Source organism: Pongo pygmaeus, chromosome 12, assembly GCF_028885625.2.
Source record: "Pongo pygmaeus isolate AG05252 chromosome 12, NHGRI_mPonPyg2-v2.0_pri, whole genome shotgun sequence".
NCBI classification, from domain to species: Eukaryota; Metazoa; Chordata; class Mammalia; order Primates; family Hominidae; genus Pongo; species Pongo pygmaeus.
In genome coordinates this window covers 67,384,649-67,410,642 of record NC_072385.2, presented here as the reverse complement: position 1 = coordinate 67,410,642, position 25,994 = coordinate 67,384,649, and the positions used below count along the sequence as shown (strand labels likewise).

Below are 25,994 nucleotides of genomic sequence, written 5' to 3'. Positions count from 1 at the left end.
AAAAGTAGGGCCACCACCTCAAAACTCAAATCTCCTTACAGGAATTATAGAATTCACATACATCACAGAATCCACATAAATTGCAGAATAACTGCCATATATGACAATTGTAAAGCCAGTGGAATGTGATGCAGTAAAGTTAGATTTTATATTTATTTTGCCTTTTTATCAAGTAAGTGGAGAGTTGCTGATGTAAGGAAAGTTTCTAACTGAGAATCCCTAATGCACAGTGTCCTGATGAGTGGCGACCTTCTCAGCAAGGACTGACAACCATGCGGGTTCCTACTTCACGACAAGACCAGGGTCACCATGGAGACATTTCTCATTGGATCAGCTTATTGTAAGTATTAGGTTTCAGCCTTTGAGCATATATTGCTGGTTTTCAGTTACTTATAGCTTTAGAACATCTGCTTTTTCATAGCAAAAGAAAAAAAAAAGCAAGAAGAGGAAAGAAGAAGGAAAAAAAATCTCTTAAGGAAGCGTTTAAAAGTTGAACTGATAGATTTGGCAATTTTCATTCGTGGCAGCAGTAACAGACTTCACAGGGGCAGTATGACTCCAATATTAAAGAATAAATGCTTTAATATTGTTAAATACATCATAGCAGGTTTTATAGCAAACTTCACAATAAAGTTAGATGTTTCAGTATCAAAAAGTCACACACATTGCTTTGATGGTATCTACATGTTATGGATTGTAACGGCCTGTTATGACATCATCTGTTAGGAATTTACTATGAATGCATGAGGAGGTGGTTCAAAAAACTCCTTCTAATAAGATGCCATGGAGTGTAACTATATCTAATGACAATTGGTCAATTGTGAATAAAGTATTTTCAAAGAGGACTATTGCTTTAAGCTCTATTAAAACGTTAATGGGGCTTAGCAAGAAGTCTCCTTTCTTGCCTACTATTCTCTCATCTGAAAAGCCACAGTCCTAGGATACTCTCCCCAGCTCCCAGAGACTACATTGTTTGGAAGGCAGTTGGAGATAATTTTGGCTGCAGACAAGGTTTTCAATTTAGCAGCACAACAAACTTTGAAATTAATGCTGGACCTAGAGGTGATTCAGATAGGCTGTAAGTTTTTAAGCTGCTTCCTGTGAATTCTATCCTGTTTGTCTCTCTGCTTTTAGATGCCGTAGGAAACATCTGATTGAAATGGAACTCACTGACCTAAAGCTCCTAAAAGAAAATTTTCTAGGTCGGTGACAGACAAGTTGGCTGCTTCAGAAAAGGTATTTACTGTAATTCTGGAGATCATATTGGGTCACAAACTTGCTGCCTGTGAGTGCAATCCAGCCCACAGGTTCATTCTGTGTGACAGGCACTGTGTTTAAAAGGTAAGAATTGGAGGGCCTTTAGGTGGGAAGTGCCCTCTCCAGTTTACAGCGAGCCTCATCATTTCCTATTGTCCTAGACTTAGCCTCATCGCACATTACATGTCACCTGCCAGGCCTCTAAAAACTTGAAAATCATGAGCTTCAGGCATTCTGTTCATGGTCCATCCCTGTGCCCTGTGCCCTGCGCCCTAGGTTTGACTTGAAGTTTCTCACCAATGCCTCCCACAGCTGGGCCTTGTTCCTCACAAAGAGTTTCTGGTGAAACCAGAGTCATAAAGACTAGATTAAGAGGAAAGTCCAAGGAATCCCAGGATCTAAGAGCTTGCAGGAAAACTTAAGAGTTTGGGATCCTGCAACCCCTGATGAGCAACCTGAGACACAGAAAAGGGAAATGCCTTGGAAAGGTCAGCCCCAGAAGGAATAGAGCAGAGAGGGAAACCCAGGACTAGTGATTCCCCATCCTGTATGCTGCACCCACCACCCTACGCTGAATGATTGGTGTAGCCCTTCCCCACATTCCTAGAGAGTGTGTCTTTTACAAAGCCACCGTCCACACCTACAGAGTGGCACCAGCTGTGCAGCCAACCCCTCTTCCACAAGACCGCTGTGTCTGGTGACTTGAAAGTCAAGGCCAATGTGGTCACACTAAGGCCACTAAGTCTTAAAGAAAAGTACTTCTGTATCATTGGCAGAGAACTTTAGGCTGGAGACAGATTAAAGTTTAAACAAATCCAAGGAGTCAACTTTGTAGACAACACATGTTATTTAAGCCTCTGCTCCTTTGTTAGAGTACACTGAAACTTTTCTTCAGAGCTGAGCCTGGAAGTAGGCAGAAAGGTTGCTGTCTCTTTAAGTTGCCTTAAACTACCTCAGGAGAGCTTCCATCAGCCGAAAATCCCCTTGTAGAGCAGCCCTCCTATTCTCAACCAAGGCAAAAATACTTGAAATTCAGTTAATAGCAATTCATTCATATGAGCTAAATGTTGCCCCCTTGAAGCATTGTGCTTTGTGGAAAAAAAAAAAATTCCTGGAAGGGGAGAGGTCTGGATTGGTTGGCTCAATTAGCTTTTCTTGTGAGTGGAAGGTATTGAGGGCAGGGAGAACCCTGAGAATTAGTAAGAGGCAGAAGAGCAGAAGAAAGAGGTGTTGAGATAGGGACATTGGCAAACAAATAAGCTAGAGGTAAAGGGGTTAATGAAAGAGATATCCAAAGGAAACCATTGGTGTCATATAACAGTGGGGGCATCTACGGGCAGGAGAGCATGATTGGGCCACTGAGTCTGCTCTACCAGGGGTTGGCTGTAGCCTCCCACCCACTACCCTTGAAATTCTCAGTCCCCAACTCCCACCAAGATTTTCAGCAAATACCTCCAAGGAGCTGAAAGAACACAAGAACCTGAAGTAGTAGCTCAGTGGCTGGTCCATGAGCTTAACAAGTATCTGCTGAATGAGTAAATCAAATATTTCCAGTGCATCCCTCTGAAGCCATCTTGATTGTTAAAGCCTTCTTGCTTGGTCTCTAGAGCATTTGATCAAGGGTGTGGTGCCTATGAAATAGGTTCTAATTCCATGAGGTGTGGAGTAGAATGGACCTGGAATCCATACTTTTCATTTTGTGGGATTATCCCTGGTTGAAGTTGTTTCTCACGTCAGTAGAACAGAGGCTTCATTCATAATTCATGCATTTGACGTCTCTGGCAAGTATTGCTTACCAGATGGGATTCTCAACAGTAACAGAAACAGAAAGAAGGTTGCTCCATAGAGTTGGAGTGAAATCACAGGTGGAGGTATGGTATGAACTGAAGTTTTCTAGTTAAGGCAGAGACCTTTGAGAGGTCACTGAGTTGCAACTTCTATTGGTTCTACAAGGTAATGAGAGGCGATGATGAAGCGATAAGACAGAATTGCTACCTCTGGAAGCTGATGGCCACTGCTGTCTTCTGGGAGGGAAAACAAGGCCTAGAATGACTAACAGGCTGCTTATTGTTACAGGCTGACCCCTGGAGTAGAAAAGGTCCAAACCAATATTGCAAGGAAGATGGGAAGGAATACACACAGGAAGTGTATTTGTGTATGTGCATGCATGCGTGTGTGTGTGTGTGTGTGTGTGTGTGTGTGTGTCGGAGGCGGAAGCAGGGCTAACCCATCAGCTAATCATTTGGCTGCAGTAGAAGGGAGATGAGAACTGCCTAAAAGATTTGAGGCCTACAAAAGCTGAGATAACTGTTATATTAGCAGCAAAAACTAGGCAATTCTGGGAAGGAGAGAGTGAGCTGAAACTGTCTTTGGATAATTTAGAACAGAACGAGCATATCTTGTTTGATTTTTCATTTTACTTTGGTCTTTTGCCATGGTAGAATATTATATACATTCAATGGAATTTTGTATTAGGAAAGTGTTAAATGCATCAAAATTTCCATGTAGACCAACGTCTCATGCATTAGGGCATTTATGGGGTGAGGGTCAGAAATATGTATCCAAAAAGCCTATTTCTTAGTTCACAGTTTTATCTTCCTCATCATTTCTGCTATGAAGCCAACATTTTCTCAGATTTGGAATACTTTTCTCACTCATGTACTCATATACATACATATATATATATATATATATATATATATATATGTATGTATGTGTATATATATATAAATAAAACTCTTTCCAGACACATAATTCCAGGAACTTTATAATGCCTTTGTTATTAGTCTTTTGATAAAGTTTTCTAATTAAGTCAGTGTGACACTCGGCCAAAGAACAGAATTACTTCAGAATATCCTCATGTTTCTTTTTTGGTAGAGTTTACCCTGAAAGCAAGACAAAGAAATCAATTTCAGCTGCCATTAGAGAGATTTAGGTTGGACTGGGAGAAGAACTCCCAGACTGCAAGAACCTGGCAGAAGCGCTATGTGGGGAAATTAAAATCCTCATCTCTAGGGAATTCTAGAGAGAAGTGAAACAACCACTCACATACAGAATTGCCTCAGTGAAAATAATCGTGTCCAGGAAAATCCTCTTTGTTTCAAAAATTTTAACAACCTTCAGTTCTATATTGCCACACTATCCCATGACTTGGCTCAGAAAGCATAAGCATTTTCATAGTGAAATGTGGAAGACATTGTTAGTACCCGTCCAATCTCCATTCCCCAATCCCTGAAAACTGATTTCTCCCCACCATAATGGGTCTTAAAATTCATGTGGTGCCATGTGGCCCTGTTGGGGTCCCATCACCACCCAGGGAAGGGCTGATTGGAGTGGGATAGCCACTCAATCCAAGAGGTATTATTCAAGCAGATATAAGCCAACTCTATTCTCTCTTCTGGGGTGTGGCATCAGGACTGAGCAAGCAGACCAGCAATGGTTAAGAGCACAGACTCTCGAGCCAGGCTGCCTGGGTTTGATGTCCAAATCTATTACTCATCTGCTATGGGAATTTAGATGTGTCACTTAGCTTCTCTGCCTCAATTTTATCTGTAAAATGGGGATAAACATTATAGTTTAGATGAGAGGATTAAATAAGTTAATACAACATGTAAACTGCTTAGAGTAGAGTCTGAACTGTGGCATGCGCTATCTGAGGGTTGGCTAATTTGTGACCTTGGCTGGTCACATGAATTAAAGAGCTGTAGATCTGGGAGTTGAAGACACTGTGGAATGATCAACTTCAGACTTGGACCTGAATAATGAGGGAAAGATAGTCTTCAGGACAAGATGAGAAAACAGAATGGAGTGAAAAGGCAAATCAGGAGACCAGGAAGGCCTACAGATAGAGCAGGTGCTTTGATTTTTCATGGTTTTCTGGCTCCTGGTTCTGCTCTGTCCTAAGTCTGAACTCACTTTAGCCTGTTGAGTTCCATGAGATACCTATCTGTCCTTATAAGAAATGCTGCTTTTTTGGCTTACACTAGTTTGAAAGAGTTTCTATTACTTGAAACTAAGAATCCTTGGTGAGGAGAGTTAGGTTTACACTCAATTGCCTTTGAACACAAATTTTAAAGAAACCAGAACAGAAAGAGTACTTCAGGGGAAAGACACTGCACATTCCATTTTTTTAAGGGTTACTTCTGTCTCAGAACAAGAGATGCCTCCTTTTTGACGTGTTTTAGAACACTCACATTCTTCATTAACAACTTCTAAACTGAGGAACTTTTTCTGCAACTGAAACTCACTTTTCTATATAAAAATAAATTTAAAGCTGGGTGAGCCAAATTTCCCCTCTTCTACTTGGTTATATTCTACAGTCCAAAAAGTAGTGCCCTCTTCCTCCGTCTTTGATGGTATGAAAGTCAAGCTCACACATTATCTGATAATTTCCATTTCCAACTTCAAGTCCACAGACTCAACCTGCTAAATCCTTTGACTTAAGTCATGACAGATGACACACATTACCGTGCCTCATAACACATCTTCTAAAACCTTTCCAAATAACCAGCCGGCAGGCAGCACTGCCAGCCTCGCCACAGACACCATCATTTTTTCCCCTTCCCTGTCTGGCTCTGAGTTTTTGGAACCGAGATGAAACTTAACCTTCCCAAACAAAGACCGTTTACTAGGCAACTTAGGGCCAGTAATTAGCTCACACACCATAAGGTGCCACAGAGCTATTTGCAGATCTTTTCCAAGTTTAGGCTTTTTTTTTCTTCTTCCAGAAATTACCCCTTTTCTCTAAGAACCCACAATCATTTACCACTGAATGAAGGAACTACACTTATTATAAGAGTAAAACATTAAAAACCTCTTTCAAGGATGGTCAGACAACCTCATAAATCATATTCTCCACACTGGTGAGTTTGGGATGGGAAGGGATGTGTTGACATATTTAGAAGCCATTGGGGTGCTGTGGTTTCACAGCTAGGAGGGAAACTCGAGCTTGTTGAAGTTGGACCTTGTATTTTTATTTATTGAATTAATGAAATCTTGGCAACAAACTATGTTTTACTTTAGACAAGATGGGATATTTTTTCATTGCCCCCACCTACCTTGTCTCCCTTTCTGCCCCTCTCAAATAGACAATTTTTATAAATGTTTCAAACGCTAGAAAAGCTTCCTGGGCAGCCAAACTGAACCTTAAAAAAATCAAGATGAACCAATCAATACACGGAGATGTGGCTTCCATTAAAATTGACATTTGGGTGTTAGAAGAAGAAAGAAACAGCGTGAAAGTAAATATTTTGAATGCGTTTACAAAGCTGCTTGATTCTAAGAGTTTGCACATTTAGCAATCTATATGTCAGCCTGAATGGTAGTTTGCAAAAACCATAGATCACCAGAATTCAGCCAACATAGCTCATGATATTTCCTCGCATTTGAAGGCTCTACCATTCTAACAGTGAATGTGAATGTGTGTGTGTGTGTGTGTGTGTGTGTGTGTGTGTACACCAGTGACTTAATAACAAAAATTATCATCATGGTTTAGTATAGAGGTTTTCAGCTCCAACTATAAACTAGAATCATCTGGGCAGCTTTTGAAAGCCCCCAGGCATTTATACTTCTTAAAAGCTCGCAGGTATGGCCCCAACAGGAAATCAATGGCAGATTCAAATTGGGTAAGCTGAAGAAAGTTTAATAAAGGGATTCTTTACAAAGGTGCCAGCAGAGTACAGGAAAACTAGAAGGAATAGTGCAGTACTTTCAGTCTAGGAGCAGTAGGGTGCTATTATCACCCCTAGTCTAGAAAAGGAAAGGGTGGAAATAGTCATCAGAACCCAGAGAAAGGGGAAGCCCCCCTGGGGAGAGTCACCTAACAGGAGCTGTATGACCTTAAGTCTAAGGATGCAGCCAATCCTGGGTAATTTCACACGAAGGCAGCCAGGGAAGCTATATCCCAACCATATTTTCATCTCCCCCCTCCATCTGCTACTGATCCTCCTCATGACAGAACCCAGCTAGAAGCTGGAAGATAAGGGAGGCTTTTGTCGCTGTCCTTAAAGCTCAACCCTCCTCTCCCCCTTCTTGAGACAATACAGGATGAAACGGAGTGGAGAGTGGATCTATGAAATAAATAGGTGTTCAGCCCATCAGGAGATTCTCCTGCAACCAGATTTTCTGGTCTGCTGTGGAATTGGCATTGCTATGGAAATCAGAAGTCGGAGGTCTTAGTTCTGGTTATATGTGACATTGAGCAACATACTCTACTTTTTTGAGTCTGTTTTCTCAGAAATAAAGGGCGTTAGCTTAGCTCAGTGTTTTCCAAAGTGTGGTGCTAGAACTCTGCTCGTGTATCTCAGGTGCCTCTTGGGGTGGGAAGATAGAGAGGCCAAAAGGTGGATTCTAGCCTCATTCCCCATTGCAGTCCCTAGTAAGTAAATAAGTAATATGCTAAATTATTCTAGGGAGTGTCAAATTATTTATCTCAGGTTAACTATTTTTGAGACACTGACTGTCTAGACCAATATATATGATCATGACAAAGGAAGAAATTACAGGTATGTTTCTAATTAATTTAAATACAAATGTAGGGTGTGTGTGTGTGTACTTATAAGTATATTAGTGATGAAAAAGAGGTATTTTTAGAGTTAAGAAAAAGAAAGCTTAAAAAGATTAGCTCTAACTTGCTCATGTTTAAGAGGGCAAATATACAGTGGAGTCGTGGTTCAAACTTAGGTTTGTCTTATTCCAAAAACAATGCCACCAAAGAACACAAAAACTGAAAAAAAAAGTATACCTACTTAGACACACACATTTACATATTTACATATTCTTTAAGTATGTCTCAGGTTTACTGCATCTTCATTAGCTTTTCCCAGGTTTAAAGGTCTGCCCCTCTGCAGGCTGCCCTTGCCAGGGTCCACTTCATCATCTGATGTCTTTCAACAGAGTACAAAGACAGATCACATGGCAGACGAGCAAAAATTATTATCGTTGGATTTATGCAACATTTGAAATAGCTATCTGTCCAAATTTTTCCCCCAACCTACAAAAGAGAGTTTTATGTTATCAGTAGGTAAAGATTCAGCTTTTGAAGATTTATTCTCTTACCCCATGACTGCCCGGTTTTTCTCAATGGGAAATTGGGCTTTTGAAGGTTTGTATGTTCACAGTTCAGAGAAAACAAAGGTCAGTGAGGCTGAGCAGTCACAGAGCCTTGGGAACTTCAGGGGGTTTTGTAGGGTGGGTACGAGAATTTTCACATCCATTATGTGTAAAGTTCTGTCAAGCAGGTCCTTGTCCCTCTAGGAAAATATCAAATATAATCTTAGAAATTGAGTGTTTAGGGGGTGTTTTCCTGTATGTTTAAATTACTGGACCCAAAATGCCTCATTCAACAAATATTTATACATTAATAAATATGTGCTATGCTAGGTGACAATGGTGGGTAGTAATGATGAAAAATACATTTTATAAACAAATGATGGTTATTAAAATATAATGAAATAATCGACACAGAATGGACTTGGTATAAAGAACAGTGGGAGTGGAGAATGAATTCTTATTTCTGCGTGGGATAATGAGGGACATTTCCATAAGGAGGAATACTTTGACCTGAGACTTGAAAGATAAATATGTTTTTACCTGATAGACAATGAGGAGGGGTATTTCAGGCAAAGGAAACTGTATATGCAAAGTTACGGAGGTATGAAATGGGAGAGGTGATGAAAAGACTAACAAGAAGTTTGATATGCTTATGATATAGGATGCAAGTAAGGCAGTGATAGAAGTGAAGCTGGGTTGGTAGGTAGCAGCCAGATCATGATGGGTTTTAAGTAGTAAGTTAAGGAGTTTCTATTTTATCCTACCTTGTTTATGATTTTAAAACAAATCTGCACGTATGCTCAGGGATACACACATGCAGGGTGTGTACATGATATTATGCTAAACAGAGCATATCTTCCTGGAGTACCAATTTTATTATAAATATTAGAAGAGACTTTTTAAAATTAATTAATTGATACATAATAATTGTACATATTTATGGGGTGTATGTGATATTTTGATATAAGCATATAATGTGAAATGATCAAATCAGGGTACTTAGGATGTCCAACATCTCAAATAATTATCATTTATTTTTGTTGGGAACATTTCTACTCTTCTAGCTATTTTGAAATAAATAATACTTTATTGTTAACTGTAGTCACCCTACTGTGCTGTCAAACACTAGAACTTGTCTTTCTATCTAACTGTATATTGGTACCCAATAAACAATCTCTATTCATTTCCCTCCCCGTCTTTCCAGCCTCTGGTAGCCATCATTCTACTCCCTCCATGAAATCAGCTATTTTAGCTCCGACATGTGAGTGAGAACATGCAATATTTATTTTTCTACACCTGGCTTATTTCACTTAATATAATGACCTCTATTTCCACCTACATTGCTGCAAATGACAGAATTTTATTCATTTTATGGCTGAATAATATTCCATTGTGTATATATACCACATTTTCTTTATCCATTCTTCTGTCAGTGGCCATGTATGTTGATTCCATATCTTTGCTATTGTGAATAGTGCCACAATAAACATGTGAGTGCAGGTATCTCTTTGATATACAATTTTTTTTCCTTTGGATAAATACCTTGTAGTGATATTGCTGGATCATATGGTAGTTCTATTCTTGGTTTTTTGAGAAATCTCTATATTGTTTTCCATAGTAGTTGTGCTAATTTATATTCCCATCAACAGAGTATAAGAATTTCCTCTTCTCTGTACCTCACCAGCATCTATTATTTTTTGTGGTTTTAATAGTAGCCATTCTAATTGGAATAAAATGATATTTCATTGTGGTTTCAATTTGGATTTCCTTGATGATTAGTGATGCTGAATATTTTTCATGTACCTGTTTGTATGTCTTTTGAGAAATGTCTATTCATGTCCTTAGCCTACTTTTTAATGAGATTATTTTATTATTGTTGAGTTGTTTGAGCTCCTTATGTATTCTGGATACTAGTGCCTTTTAAAGGTATAGTTTGCGAATATTTTATCCAATTCAATGAATTTTCTCTTCACCCCATTCATTGCTTCCTTTCTTGTGAAGAAGTTTTTAGTTTAATATAATCCCATTTGTCTTTTGGGGTTATAGTTATCTGTGCTTTTGAAGTCTTAACCATGAAATCATTGACTAGACCAGTATCCTGAATATTTCGCCTATTTTTCTTCTAGTAGTTTTGTAGTTTTGGGTCTTACATTTAAATCTTTAATCCATTTTAAGTTGATTTGTAAGTAGGATGAGAGATAGGGGTCTAGTTTTATTCTTCTTCATATGGATATACATTTTTCCCAGGACATTTATTAAAGAGGGTGTTCTTTCCCCAGTGAATGTTTTTGCCACCTTTGTCAAAAATCAGTTGGCTTTAAATACATGCATTTATTTCTGGGTGGTTCTCTATTCTGTTCCATTGGCATATGTGTTTGTTTTTAAACAAATACCGTGCTGGTTTGGTTACCATAGCTTTGTAGTATATTTTGATGTCAGGTAGTGTGATGACTCTAGCTTTGTTCTTTTTGCTCAGGATTGCTTTGGCTATTCTGGCTCTTTCTCATATGTTCCAGATGAATTTTAGAATTGTTTTTTCTATTTATGTGAAAAATTACATTGGTATTTTGGTAGATATTGCATTAAATTTGTAGGTTGCTTTGGGTACTATGGTCGTTTTAGCAATATTAATTCTTCCAACCCATGAGCATGGGATGTTTTTCCATTTGCTTGTGTCTTTTTCAATTTTTTCATCAGTTTTTTCTAGTTTCTGTTGTGGAGGTAGGCTTTTCACCTCCTTGGTTAAATTTGTTTCTAGGAATTTTATTTTTTGTAGCTATTGTAAATGGGATTGGTTTCTTGATTTCTTTTTCAACTAGATCATTTTGGTATATAAAAACACTTGATTTTTGTATGTTTAAGAGTTCTTTGGTAGAGTTTAGATTTTTCTCTATATAATATTATATCATCTGCATAGAGGAAATTTGACTTCCTTTTTTCCAATTTGAATGCTTTTTATTTCTTTCTCTTGTCTGATTGCTCTGGATAGAACTTCCATTACAGTGCTGGATAAAAATAGTGAAAGTGGGCATCATTACCTTGTTCCAGTTCTTAGAGAAAAGGCTTTAAGCTTTTCCCCATTTAGTATGATATTAGCTGTGAAATTGTCATATATGGTCTTAATTATGTTAAGCTGATTTCCTTCTATGCCTAATTTGTTGACAGTTTTTTATCAAGAAGTGATATTGAATTTTATCAAATGCTTTTTCAGCATCTATTGAGATGCTCATATGTTTTTTGTCCTTCATTCTGTTGATGTGGTGTTTTGTGTTTATTGATTTGCATATATTGAACCATTCTTGCATCCCTGAGATAAATGCCACTTGATCATGGTGTATAGTCTTTTTGATGTGTTGTTGGATTCAGTTTGCTAGCATTTTAGTGAGCGTTTTTGCATCTATGTTCATCAAGGATATTGGCCTGTAGTTTTCTTTTTTTGTTGTGTCTGGTTTTGGTATCAGGGTAATGTTAGCCTCATTTGAGTTAGGAAGAATTTCCTTTTCTTCAATTGTTTAGAATAGTTTGAGAAGAACTAGTGTTAGTTCTTCCTTAAGTTTGGTAGTATTTCACAGTAAAGCCTTTCACTCTTGAGCTTTCCTTTGTTGGGAGACTTGATTGCTGATTCAATCTCATTACTAGTTATTGGTCTATTCAGCTTTTCTATCTTTTCATGGTTCATTCTTGGTATGTTGTGTGTTTTTAGGAATTTATCCACTTTTTCTAGGTTTTCTCATTTGTTAGCATATAGTTGTTCATGATAGCTAATGATTCTTTGTATTTTTGCATTATCAGTTGTAATATCTCCATTTTTGTTTCTGATTTTATTTATTTGGGTCTTCTTTTTTTTTCTTGGCTAGTCTAGCTAGCAGTTTATCAATTTTGCTTGTCTATTCAAAAATCAATCTTTTGTTTTGTTGATCCTTTCTATTGCTTTTGTAGTCTCTATTTCATTGAGTTCTGCTCTGATTTTTATTATTTTTTTCCTTCTACTAATTTTAAATTTGGTTTGTTCTTACTTTTTTAGTTACCTGAGTTGTATCATTAGGTTATTTGAAATCTTCCTGATGTAGGCGTTTATTGCTATAAACCCCCCTCTCAGCACTGCTTTTGCTGTGTATCCTAGGCTTTGGTATGTTGTGTTTCTATTTTCATTTATTTCAATACATTTTTGGCTTTTTTCTTAATTTCTTCATTGATCCAGTTGTCATTCAGGAGCATGTTGTTTAATTTTTGTATGTTTGTATAGTTCCCAAAGTTCCTCTTGGTATTAATTTCTAGTTTTATTCTATTGTGGTCTTAGATTTTGGTTTTTTAAAATTTGTCGAGACTTGTTTTGTGGCCTACCATATATTCTATCCTGGAGAATGTTCCATGTGCTGATAAGAAGAATGTGTATTCTACATTTGTTAAATAATATGTTCTGTAAATGTCTACTATATCCGATTGGTCTAACGTGCAGTTTAAATTCAATGTTTCTTTATTGATTTTCTGTCTATATAACCTATTCAATGCTGAGAGTTTGGGTGTTGAGGTCCCTAACTATTATTGTAATGAAGCCTATCTCTCCCTTTGAATCTAATAATATTTGCTTTATATAACTGAGTGTTTGGTGTTGGGTGCATATATAATTAGAATTGTTATATTATCTTGCTGAATTGATCCTCTTATCATTAAATAATGACCTTCTTTGTCTTTTTGCTTTTTAGTTTTTGACTTAAAGTCTGTTTTATTTGATGTAATTCCTACTTGCTTTTGGTTTCCATTTGCATGGCACATCTTTATCCATTCCTTCACTTTCAGTCCATATGTGTCTTTACAGATGAAATGAGTTTATTGTAGGCAGCATATAGTTGGGTCAAAGGACAGAAAACCAAACACCACATGTTCTCACTCATAGGTGGGAGGTGAACAATGAGAACACTTGGACAAACGAAGGGGAACATCACACAGCTGTGTATGCGGATGGTGTTGGGAGAAATGTGCATTAAGCATTTTTGTCTGAATTGAATAGGGATTGAAATGAAGATCACTTTTGAACCAGTTATGAGGAAAAGGTTTCCTAAATTAATTAATAAATAAGAATACAGAAAGGGTTGAGTTTATGAGAGCAAATTCTTTGCAAATGATCTTAAAAGATGTATTTATACGTAAGTATTATATGTTGTACACAAAGTACAATAAGAACACTTAGACACAGGGTGGGGAACATCACATACTAGGGCCTGTCGTGGGGTGAGGGGAGGAGGGAGGGATAGCATTAGGAGATATACCTAATGTAAATGACGAGTTAATGGGTGCAGCACACCAACATGGCACATGGATACATATGTAACAAACCTACACGTTGTGCACATGTACCCTAGAACTTAAAAGTATAATAATAATAATAATTAGTAAGTAAATAAATAAAATAAAAAAATCCATTCAGTTAGTCTATATCTTGTAAGTGGGGAATTTAATCCATTTACATTCAAAACTATTATTGATAGGTAACGACTTATTCCTGTCATTTTGTTAATTGTTTTCTGGATGTTTTAAGGAAATCCCATGTTTATTTCTTCCTCTCATATGGTTTATCTTTGCAGTTTGGTGTTTTTATTTAGTAGTAACATTTGGCTCCTTTTTATTTCCCATTCGTGTGTCTGTTCTGCCAGTGAGTTTTATCCCTTCATGTGTTTTCATGATAGTAGATATCATCCTTTTGCTTTTAGATGTAGAACTCCCTTAAGCATTTCTTGTAGGACTTGTCTAGTAGTGATTAATTCTCTCAGTTTCTGTATGTCTGTAAAAGATTTTATGTCTCCTTTATTTTTGAAGGATATATTTGGTGAGTATAGTATTCTTCATTGATATGTTTCTTTTTGCCTTCTTTCAATACATTGAATATATCATCCCATTTTCTCCTGGCCTGTAAGGTTTCTGCTGAGAAATCTGCTGTTAGTCTTATGGAGATTCCCTTATGTGTGACTTGATATTTTTCTCTTGCTGTTTTTAGAATTCTCTCTTAATCTATGACTTTTGACAGTTTGACTATAACATTCCTTGGAGAAGACCTTTTTGGGTTGAATCTGTTTGGGGATCTGTGAGCTTCCTCTATCTGGAAGTCTGTATCTCTTGCAAGATTTGGGAACTTTCCAGCTATTATTTCATTACATAGCTTTTCTAAGCCTTTGGTTTACTCTTCATCTTCTGGGACACCAAAATTTGAATCCTTGTCACTTTATAATATCCCATATGTCATGCAGGCATTCTTCATTCTTTTTGATTCTTTTCGCCTTTGTGTTCTAACTAGGTTTTTAAAAAACTTTTCTATTAGGTTTGGGGGTACATAAGAAGGTTTGTTATACAGGTAAACTTGTGTCACAGGGGTCTGTTGTACAGATTATTTCATCACTCTGGTATTAAGCCTAATACTCAATAGTTATTTCTTCTGCTCCTCTCCCTCCATCCACCCTTCACCCTCAAGTATATCCCAGTGTCTCTTGTTCCCTTCTTTGTGTTCATGAGTTCTCATCATTTAGTTCCCACTTATAAGTGAGAACATGCAGTATTTGGTTTTCTGTTATTTTAAAAGACCTGTCCTCAAGTTCAGACTTTTTTTCTTCTGCTTGATCTATTCTATTGCAGATTCTCTTGGTTGTATTTCTTATTTCATTAATTGAATTCTTTAGTTCCAACATTTCTATTTGGTTCTTTTTTATGATATTTATCTTTTTGTTGAATTTCTCATTCAGATCACAAATTGTTTTCCTGATTCATTTATATTGTTTATCTGAGTTCTCCTATATCTTACTGAGTTCTTTAATATCATTATTTTGAATTCTTTTTCAGACAGTTTATAAATTTCCTTTCCTTTGGGTTCTATTACCAGACAATTATTGTGTTTATTTGGAGATATCATGTTTCCTTGTCTTTTTTTTCATGTTTCTTGTGTTCTCATGTTGATATCTGAACATCTGGTGTAATAGTTACTTCTTCTAATTTCACAGATTGGCTTTCACAGGAAAAGATTTTTTCCTATACATGTATTTATAGAATTGGTTCGATGGGGTGTTTTGGTTTTGATTCTGAATGGGTGCAGTAGTGTATTCTCCATAAGATTTCTTTGGACATAATCAGTGTCAGTGATGTCTGTGAGTTACTCAGTAGCTTAGACTGCAGTTGTTAATAAAGGCTATGGTGAGGCTTTGCTGAGAATGGGGATACCAGCTGGGCTGGTCCTCAGGCATCAGTGATGGTGGTGCCAAGTAGGGCAGCCCTGTCCTCAGGCCCTTGGATAGCATGCTCAGGCACAGGTGTCAGTGGCAGTGAGCAGGGCAGGTGGATCCCCAGACTCCCAGAAAACATGTTTGGAGTTTAATTATGTTTATACTATGATATTATTGATATATGTTCCATCTTTTTAAAAAAGTAAAACTGAGAGAGAATACATATAGATGTGTTCATTTATATGTGGTGGTTAATTAGGAAATGTCATACTTTTATGTCATGAGGAACCCAGTAGGATTAGTGCTACAGTTGAATCATTGTAACCAGGGGAAAAAAATGAAGTACATAGTCATCCCTTGGTATTCATAGGGGATTGGTTCCAGGACCCCCTCCCCCAATACCAAATTCTGCAGTGCTCAAGTCCCTTATATAAAATGATTTAGTGTTTGCATATACTACATATATGAAGGTTTAACCTGTACATATCCTCCCATATGCTTTAAATCATGACTAGATTATTTGTAGTACCTAATAAAATGCCTACACATCACTTCATTCATTTAAATTCAGTGTAGTACTTTGCACATGACAAATACAAGTTTTGCTTTTTGGAACTTTGTGGAAGTTTTCTTCTGAATATTTTTGACCTGTGGTTGGTTGAATTCATGAATGCAGAACCAATGGATACAGGGGGCAACTGTACTAATGTCTGTCTGTTGATTCAGAAATGTGGTTTGGAATTTCTTGGTGAACAGCAGACACTGGCAAAGATAGTCTGTTCATTCAAGAATTATTAGTTTTAAAAAGAATTTTTTATTAAAAAAATAAGCTTTTACAAATCTATCCAACTTCTCAGTTTGTATTTCACCAAATATTTTCTCAAAATTTAACTACTCATAGTTCCACTTGAAATGACTTCCCCCAAAATTCAGAAGACCCTAAAATTGAGGAAGAGGAAGTTGTGGGCAATTTTAGTAGCACTCTTTATTTACATTTGTAAAGTATGATAATTTCTGTTTATATTTTTCATCAGAAAGCATAAGCTTGAGTAAAGGAAACATATGTAAAATAATGAGAGAAATTCAAAACAACCTAAAATCACAGAGAATTATGAGAGACTCTGAAGCTCTACACGGAGAATTTGACAATGAAGAATGTAATAGCAATCCAAAAGTAAAATATGTACTTACATAATTTTTTTTGAGGTGGAGTTTCATTCTTGTTGCCCAGGCTGGAGTGCAACAGCATGATCTTGGCTCACTGCAACCTATACCTCCTAGGTTCAAGCGATTCTTCTGCCTCAGCCTCCTGAGTAGCTGGGATTACAGGCATCTGCCACCACGCCCAGCTAATTTTTTGTATTTTTAGTAGAGACTGGGTTTCACCATGTTGGCCAGGCTGGTCTTGAAGTCCTGACCTCAGGTGATCCACCTGCCTCGGCTTCTCAAAGTGCTGGGATTACAGGCATGAGCCATCATGCCTGGCCTAATTCTTTAAATGATGAATTTATTATTACTAAGATGAAAACTAAAAAAAACTTGACATTTCTGAAAAAAGAAAGATATTAATTACAATATCAGGACAAAATAATTCTCAGGAAATATCAAAAAGAGATGCTATAGTACATCAAAAGATATCAACAAGGAGTATATGTGTATCAAACGAAATATATATTTGTTTATACAAATCGTAAGAGACAGAACTGTATAAGAATTAGATTCAATAGTACTTAGAGATTTTAAACTCATCATTCTTAGCTAAATCTACATCAAGCATATTAAAGATAACTAAAGATATTAAAAATAGTAATAACATGATCCAATAAATTCAAATTTCATATCTGTATCTATTTCTATATGTATACCTTTATACAAAATGCATAGCGAAATCACATTCTCTTTGTGGAATAGTCACATGAAACATTCACTAAACAGAATCTCTACAAAAATCGGCCAAATGCTAAGGCACATACAAACACACAAACCTCAATCAATTCCACAAGATTAACATCATAGTGGTTATCTTCTAAATTCATAATCTACTATATTCAGGAATCAATAATGAACAACAAAAAGGTATTTTTAAAAAAAAAAACTCTCATATACCTGGAAAATAGAGCGCATACTTCTGAATAGCCCTTGAGAAAAACAGATGATCAGATTATGAGGAAAATTGTGGAATACTTAAAACTGAATAAATATGAATACAATACATACACATTAAGGGTCACAGTTAACTAGTATTTGAAATAAAATGTATAGCTTTAAACCTCTTTGTAGAATTCCAAGAAAAAATAAGAACAAATGAGATAACCATTTAACTTAGGAAGGTAGAAAATCCAGTTTATGCAATTCATGAAAAACACAAAATATAAAAATTGGAGCGAAAAAGAGGAATCTATGTATAGATATATAGCCACAAAATAAATTAAAATAGTAATTAGAGATTTATAATTCCCAAAGTTGTTCTAAGCATAAATGCCTGTAAAGAAAATTTCTTCCAAATTTTTGGGAAACAGGTCACTCTCTTTTTTTTTTGTTCTATATCATAAGTCATCAAGCAAAGATAGCTCTCATTTTTAAAATATTGTTTCACAAAACAAGGAGGGAAGAAAAACTGCCCAACTCATTTTAGGTGTTAGTGTAATCTTAGTTTCACAAGAGTATTATGAAAGCATTACTTGAAACTATACATGAAAATTTTATCAAAAATATTAGTCAATTCAATCCAAGCATGCAATAAAAATAATTCATTGTGATCAAGTAAGTTCATTTGAAATAGACAATGGTTTAGCATTAAAAAAACTATCAATGTAATATATCAATTAATTATAAGAAAACATGCATGCTTATCTTAATTTATTTTTAAAATGCATTTACTAAAGTTTGACACCATATTCATGTTTTTTTTTTTTTGACGAAGTTTCGCTCCGTCACCCAGGCTGGAGTGCAGCGGTGCAATCTCGGCATGCTGCAACCTCTGCCTCCCAGGTTCAAGCGATTCTCCTGCCTCACTCTCCCGAGTAGCTGGGACTACAGGCACGGGCCACCATGCCTGGCTAATTTTTTGTATTTTTAGTAGAGACATGGTTTCACCATGCTGGCCAGGCTGGTCTTGAACTCCTGTCCTCGTGATCTGCCCACCTCAGCCTCCCAAAGTGCTGGGATTACAGGCGTGAATCACCGCACCCAGCCTCATGGTTATTTTTAATTAAAACTCTCAAAAAAAAAAAAAAAAAAAAAGAACAGTATCTCCTACACTCAGTCAAAATAGAGTAAGAAGAACTGTAGTTCCCCTTCCTACTTTAAAGAACTGGTAAAATAAGACAAAGTATATAAAAGATGGGTTTTTCAATATTAGAAAATGAGCAGCACATACTTCTGCTCTCTGAGAGAAGAGAAACAAACAGAAACAAACATAGCCTTCCCATGAGGTAAGTTTCAGACACAACTATAGGGAGGTGAAATTCAAACAGAGCCCATTAGTCTTACTGAGTTGAAGAGACCAGAAATCATAGTTTGGGGAGGCTAAGGTGTCTGGAATTTGCATGGCAGAATACTGAAGACAAGAGAGTTGCACAGAGAGAGAGGAAAAGGGACAGAGAATGAGAGAGCAAGAGAGAGTGAGAGCGAGAGAGAGAGTTTCCCACAGGTCTTTTGCTGACTGTTGACCTGTACATGTATGAGAAGGGACTAAGTGTGAGGCCAGGGAAGGAGTCACTAGAAATTGTAAATAAGACTATCTCCAAAGCTTTGACAGAGCTAAGAATAGTTTGTGTATGTAACTGAAGGATAGAAAAATATCAAAATACACAGAGTATTGGGTAGACTCCTCAATAGACTATTGCTGTAGTAATAGGGTTAAATTAACGTGAGACTAAAGAGTGCTTTGGATATGCCTTATTAAAATTTTGAGACAAGCCTCAAAATAACCCAACAGATTTCAAATAACTGCACACAAGGAGAAAACCCAACATTATCTAAAAGAAATCAACAGAATGAAGCAACTAACAATGTAAAATGCACAATGTTTGGAACTAACAAAAATTTACCTAGTATGTATTTACCCAAGAGAAATTTAAACATATGTCCGCACAAATACATGTACTCAAATAATCAATGAGCTTTAGTCATGATAGCACAAAAATGGGGTATAAAAAGACTCAAACATCCATTGACATAGTAAATGGATAAACAGAAGGTAATATATCCATACAATGGACTAGTACTCCACAATGAAAAGAAACACAGTATTGATATAAGCAACAACAATGGACAAATCTCAAAAATATTGTGATAAATGAAGTAGCCAGACACAAAAGTCTACACACTGTATGATTTCATTTATATGAAATTCCAGGAAAAGCAAAACCATAGCAATAAATATCATGACAGTGGATTTCCAGGGCCTGAGGGTTGAGGAAATGGGTTGAATACAGAGGATACTAGAAAACTTTTGGGGGTAAAGAAAAGGTTATCACAATTGAGTTGATAGATAACATTGCTGTATACATTTTTCAAAACTTGTCAAAATGTGCACTTAAAAACTTACCAGGTATAAAAAGAAGCACAGGGAGGCCGAGGTAGGCGGATCACGAGGTCAGGAGATCGAGACCATCCTGGTTAACACGGTGAAACCCTGTCTCTACTAAAAATACAAAAAAATTAGCTGGGCATGGTGGCAGGTGCCTGTAGTCCCAGCTACTTGGGAGGCTGAGGCAGGAGAATGACGTGAACCTGGGAGGCAGAGCTTGCAGTGAGCCAAGATGGCGCCACTGCACTCCAGCCTGGGTGACAGAGTGAGACTCTGTCTCAAAAAAAAAAAAAAAAAAAAAAAAGGCACAAAAATATGATCCGTAACCAGAAAAAAAATCCATAAATGTAAACAGATCCAATAGTAATACAGGTGGTAGAAGTAGCCAACAAGAACTTTTAAACAGCTATTAGAAAAAAAGCATGGGCCAGACATGGTGGCTCACGCCTGTAATCCCAGCACTTTGGGAGGCTGAGGCAGGTGGATTGCTTGAGCTCAAGAGTTCAAGACTAGCCTGGGCAACATGGTGAAACCTGTCTCTACAAAAAATACAAAAATTAGCCCAGCATGATGGTGGATACCTGTGGTCTCAGCTACTTTGGAGGCTGAGAGAGTAGGATTGCTTCAGCCCAGGAGGTCAAAGCTGCAGTGAGCCGAAATTGTGCTGCTGCGCACCAGCCTGGGTGACAGAGCTAGAACCTGTCTCAAATACACACACACACACACACACACACACACACACACACACAGATACATACGTATAATGTATATTTAAGGAAGTAGAGAAAAATACGACCATGATGCAGAAAGAAATGGAAGATATAAATAATATAAACAAGATGCAAATAAAACTTCTATAGATGAATGTTAAAATGTTTACAATGATAACTACACTGGATAGAATGTACAGCAAATTAGACATTGCAGAAGAAAAGAGCAGTGAACTCGAGTCCATCTTTAACTATTCAAAATAAAGAAATGGGAGCAAAAAGGAATAAAAATAATGAACAGGGTTCCAGTGCTAGGTAGAAAACTATTGAGTGGCCTAAATGTAACTGAAGTCCTGGAAAGAGAGAAAATGTATATACAGAAAAAAATTAAAAGACATAGTGGCTAAAAATTTTCAACTATGATGAAATCTATAAACCCACAGATACAGAAGCTAGCAAATATTTCTATTCCATTCAGAATAAATATAAAGAAAACTATGTCAATGTACCTCCTAATAAAATTTCTATAACCAGTGACAAGGAGGACATCCTGAAAATAGCCAGAAATAAAAGATACAGTATGTACAGAGAAGAAGAACAACAAAAAGAATGGTAGCAGACTTCTCATAAAAAACAAGGAAGTCAGAAGACAATACAAGACATGATAAGGTACAAGAAGGAACTGTCAATCTAGAATTGTTTACCCCGTAAAAATATCTTTCACAGTTGAATAAAAAACAGAGTTTAAACAGTTTTGCCAGCAGATTTGCACTATAAGAAATGTTAAAGGAACTTCTTCATGAAAAAGTAAAAGGACACTAGACAGAAATTTTGATCTACACAAAGAAATAAAGAGCTCCAGAAATGGTAAATATGTCAGTAAATCTAAAAGTTATTTTCCAAAAATTTGAAACTCTTTAAAAGCAAATACTCTTTAAAAGATAATACATGACTGTTTAAAGCAAAATGGATAACCATGTATTAAGGGCTTATAGCTATGTACAGAAAAAAAGGTATGAAAACATTAACACAGATGAAAGGAAAGTAGAAGTGAGAATACATTGTGTAAAATTCTTACACTCTACTTGAAGTATAATATTACTTGAAGGTAGACGTTGATGAGTTAAAGGTATAAGGTATATAACAGCTAGAACAACCCATGAAGCCAAAAACAGAAGTATAGATAATTAACCAATACTACAGATAACATAAAATTATTTAGAAGGTCAATTAACTTAAAAGAATTCAGGAAAAGATAAAACAGAATTGATGGGACAAATAGAAAAAGAATAATAAGATGATATATTTTGATGCAACATATCAATATCTACCTTAAATATAAACCATCTAGATACATTAGCTAATAGGCTGTGATTGTCAGTTTGTATGAAAAGACAAGAACCAACTACACACTGCTACAAAAATGTACTTTAAATACAAATGCAAAGGTTGAAAATAAATAAATAGAAAAAGTCATACCTACTGAAAACTAAACATAAGCAAGCTATCATGGCTAAACTAATATCAGATAGATTAGACTTTAAAAGAGAAAAAGAGGGATATTTCATATTGATTAAAAGATTAGCTTATAAAGATGTTTAAAAACCTAAATGTGATTGTATGTAAGAACATTAAAACACATAAAGAAAAACCAAAAGAATTGAAAAGAGAAATATACAAATCCATAATTACATTTGGAGATTTAAACACTTCTTTCTCAGTTACTGATAAAACAGGTAGACAGAATATCAGTAGACATTCAGGAGATGTGAACAGCATTATCAACCAATTTGACCTAATTGATATCTACAGAATAATTCATCCAGCAACAGCAGATTATAGATTCTTCTCAAGTGCACCTGGAATGTTCACTAAAGTAGACCATATTTTGGGTCATAAAACAAGTCGCAATAAGTTTAAGAGAAATGAAATTACACAAAATACATTTTGTGACCACAACCTGGATTGCGTAAAAATATGTGGAAAACCCCCAAATGTTTGAAAATTATGCAACATCATTCTAAATAGTCCTTGTGCCAAAAAAGAAAGAAATTAGAAACTATTTTTAATGAATAAAAATGAAGACATCATATAAAAATGCATGGGATGGAGTTAAAGCAGAAAGAAATTGACAGCATTAAATGCTTATATTAGAAAAGAACAAAGATCTCAAATCAGACATCCAATTATTGATCTTAGGAATCTAGACAAATAAAAGCAAATTAAAACTAAAGCAAGTAGAAGGAAGAAAAGTAAAAGGATATAAACAGAAATCAGTGATATTTTTAAAATTTGAAAACCAATAAAAAATCAATAAAATCAATACAACAAAAAAATTATTTTTGAAAATGTTAATAATATTGATCAATCTTTAGCCTGACTAACCAAGAAAGAGATAACACAAACCAACCAATATCAGGAATGAAAGATAGGACATTATTATAGATACCACATTATTATAGACATTAAAAGGATAAAAAGGAAATATTATGAGCAACTATGCCTGCAAATTGATATCTTAGATGAAGTAGAAAAAAGTCTTTGAAAGATACAAACTTCCAAAACTCACTCAAGAAGAGAGATATCCTAATATTCCTATATCTATCACAAGGGAATTGAAGTCACAATTAAAAGCCTTCTGAGAAAGGAAAAAGCCCAAATGGCTTCTCTGAATTCTACCAACATTGAGGGAATAAATAGTACCATCTTCTACAAAGATTTTCAGAGACAGAAGTGGAGAAAATGCTTTCCAACTCATTTCATAGGACCAAAATTACTCAAGTAGTAAGTCAGACAGAGAAAAGAAATCTATAGACCAATATGCCTCAGGGATATAGTGGCAAAATTATTAATAAACTAATAAATTATATTTAGCAATATGTAAAGGAGGACAAAACATGGTGACTAATTTGCAAGACTGGTTCCATATTTGACAATCAATCAATTAATGTAATTCACCCTATCAACAAACTATTGAATTTTAAAAAAACTATCATCACAAGCAATACAGAAGAAGCATTTAACAGCATTCAATGTCTATTCATGATAAGATCTCTCAGCAAAATACACACAGAAGGAAACTTCTTAAGCATGATAAAGAACACCTACCGGAAAAAGAAATCTACAGCTAGCATCATGCTTTATGGCAAAAAAAAACTGATAGCTTGCTCCCTCAGATTGGGAAGAAGACACCTATTTCCTTGTCATAACTTTGTTTATGTGTATAATAGAGGTTCTAGTTAGTGCAATAAGGAAAGAAAATTAATTGAAAGGTACACAGGTTGGAGACAAAGAAGTGAAATTATCTTTATCTGTAAACGACATGGTAATCAATGTAGAAAATTCTAAAGAATGTATAAAAATGCTCTAGAAATAATAAGTAAGTGTACAAAGGTCACAGGATACAAAATCAATGTACAATAAATCAATTAGTGTTTTTTATACACTAACAATGAACAATCAGAAATTGAAATTGATAAAACAGAACCATTTAAGGTTAAAATATTATAAATTAACATTTATAATAGTTGTTCTGATTACTACTTATATATGCATATCTGTGTCCATATTTATAATTATTTCCTTAAATTAGATTTACAAAAAATATCAGTGTATTAAAGTAATAAATTTTTTAAAATAACTTATTTTCCCCTTTTGACAAATATAACATTGCTTTATTCTGTGCAAAGCTTAAAAAACTATAGCTGTGCAACAAGAAAATAGCAATGGGAAATATCTACTAATAAAATTTGAGTGTATAAATATTTGAAATTTATTTAATTGTAAGAATAATATTTTCCAGAGTTCAAAAAATAGGGATGTATTTTACAATTGATTCTTCCCTAAAATGTGTACTTTTCTCCGCTTCCTCCAAAGTAAGTGGATGCTGATCTTAACGATGGGTACAACCTAACCACGGAAAAATAATTTTATCTGTAATTCAAATAACAATGAGTTAGATGACATCACTGTAGTCTGAGCAAAAGATGAACTGCTTTAGTTAAACTGCAATTAATGATGTGGATGAGGTGCCAAACTGGTCAAATCCAGCATCTGTTTTGAAGGTAGAGTTGACACGACTCACTGTTAGATGGATGTGGGGTGTGTGGAAAAGGAGATGACTCCATGGTTTTGGTGCAGAGAAACTAAAGGTTTGTAATGAAAGTAGTTATTAAGATGGCAAAGACTGGGAGAAGGGCATCTTAGAGTAGAACATCTAGTATTGTCTTTGGACAAGTTTTGTTCGAGGCCCAGATGAAGCCGTTGAACTCAGGAGAGCTCTCTGGGGCTTCAGAGAGAAAGGCTTGTGTTAGAGATGTAAACTTGTAAATTATCAGTGTAGAGATGGTATTCAAAACTATGACTAGTGAGTAGATGAGCTCACTCAGGGAGTGACATGGCCAAGAGGACCAAGGAGCAAACTCTGATACTCTCCAAATTTTAGAGCATATAAAATGAAGAAAAGAGAAATTAAGAAGTTGTAGCCAGTATGATAAAAGGAAAAGAAGGAGGTATAGTATATTGGAAGTCAGTTGCAAAAATGTTTCAAGAAGGAGGGAGTGGCCTGCTGCTTTGTATTCTAAAATGCTTTTGGAGGTGGAGTAACAGGAGGAATAAGTCCTGACCATTGGATTTGGCAAGAACCATTTCAGTGGGATGTTCATGACAGCAGCCTAGTATAGACGACTGCTGGGGTGTTTTGCCCTAAAGAGAATCAGATAATTAGGGTGGTAGATTGAGGGAGATGTGGGGAGATTCATTTTAAGTTGGGATATAACAGAATATTTGTGAGCTAATCATAATAATCTGGTAAAAAGAAATGTATGATGTAGGAGAGAAGGGGATAACTTCAACATTGATAACTGTGAAAGGCTGAGGAGGAATGAGATTCCATATACAAAGAGAGCTTGACTAAAGACAGAAGGGGGCCACTTCTTGCATTGCAGTGGAAGAGTGGCAGAGAATGGGAGTATCAATGAAGATAAAGTGGATTTGATGTTAGTTCTTTCAGGGAATTCTTTTCTGATTACTTTTATTTTTCATTAGTGTATTAGTCAGGGTTCTCCAGAGAAGCAGAACCAATAGAAGACATATATGTAGATATAAATAAAAAGAGATTTATTATGGAGATTGGCACACATGATTACGGAGGCTGAGAAGCGACATCTCTAAGCTGCAGAACGAGGAAAGCCAGTGGGTATGATTCAGTCTGAGGCTGAAGGCCCACGAACCAGG

At 35.9% G+C, this 25,994-nt stretch overlaps 1 long non-coding RNA gene across 1 annotated transcript in view; it reads left to right on the top strand.

Annotated features, from left to right (window-relative positions):
- The first annotated feature begins 267 nt into the window (after positions 1-267).
- Positions 268-25,994, top strand: part of LOC134737874 (uncharacterized) — a 59,614-nt gene continuing 33,887 nt past the window's right edge. The window contains exons 1-2 of the long non-coding RNA XR_010123276.1: positions 268-340; positions 1,135-1,236. This is a non-coding gene — a long non-coding RNA (uncharacterized LOC134737874). The remainder of the gene's footprint in view (positions 341-1,134; positions 1,237-25,994) is intronic.